At 35.3% G+C, this 510-nt stretch overlaps 1 protein-coding gene across 10 annotated transcripts in view; it reads right to left on the bottom strand.

Annotated features, from left to right (window-relative positions):
- cacna1ea (calcium channel, voltage-dependent, R type, alpha 1E subunit a) overlaps nucleotides 1-510 on the bottom strand; it is a 93,701-nt gene that overhangs the window by 42,855 nt on the left and 50,336 nt on the right. The gene's annotated exons all lie outside the window — the stretch shown is intronic.

Raw genomic sequence — 510 nt, 5'->3', positions numbered from 1 at the left:
GGCAACTATGTCAACTCTTTCTTTATGTAGCCAACTGACAGCAACGAAATCTATAAAATCATCACAAACTTATGAAGTTCGTACACTGCTGGTCAGGATGAAATCTGTAGCATGAATCTGAAAGCTACTGCATTGATATCATGGAGCCACTTACTTATTGTGTAAACCTTTCGTCGCTCTCTGGAATTGTGCCGATAAGGGCAAAAATTTCAAAAATTATACCAGTTTTTAAATCTGGGGATAAAAATGATATGAGCAATTATTGTCCCATATCTGATTTGTCTACAATCTCTAAGGTCTTAGAGAGAATAGTGTACAAGAGGTTAAATGGCTATCTTGATAAGCTAAATATTATTGTTTCTTCCCAATATGGCTTTAGGAAAAGAAGTACCACATGTATGGCTGTGCTAGATCTGACTGAAAAGATCAATGATGCCATTGATAAAGGTGACGGTGGTATTGGTATTATTTTAGATTTATCCAAGGCATTTGACACTATTGATTTTGATA

This window comes from Etheostoma spectabile, chromosome 9 (genome assembly GCF_008692095.1).
Source record: "Etheostoma spectabile isolate EspeVRDwgs_2016 chromosome 9, UIUC_Espe_1.0, whole genome shotgun sequence".
Classification (NCBI taxonomy): domain Eukaryota; kingdom Metazoa; phylum Chordata; class Actinopteri; order Perciformes; family Percidae; genus Etheostoma; species Etheostoma spectabile.
Note: the sequence above shows the minus strand (reverse complement) of the source record. Positions and strands in the feature narration are given on the sequence as shown.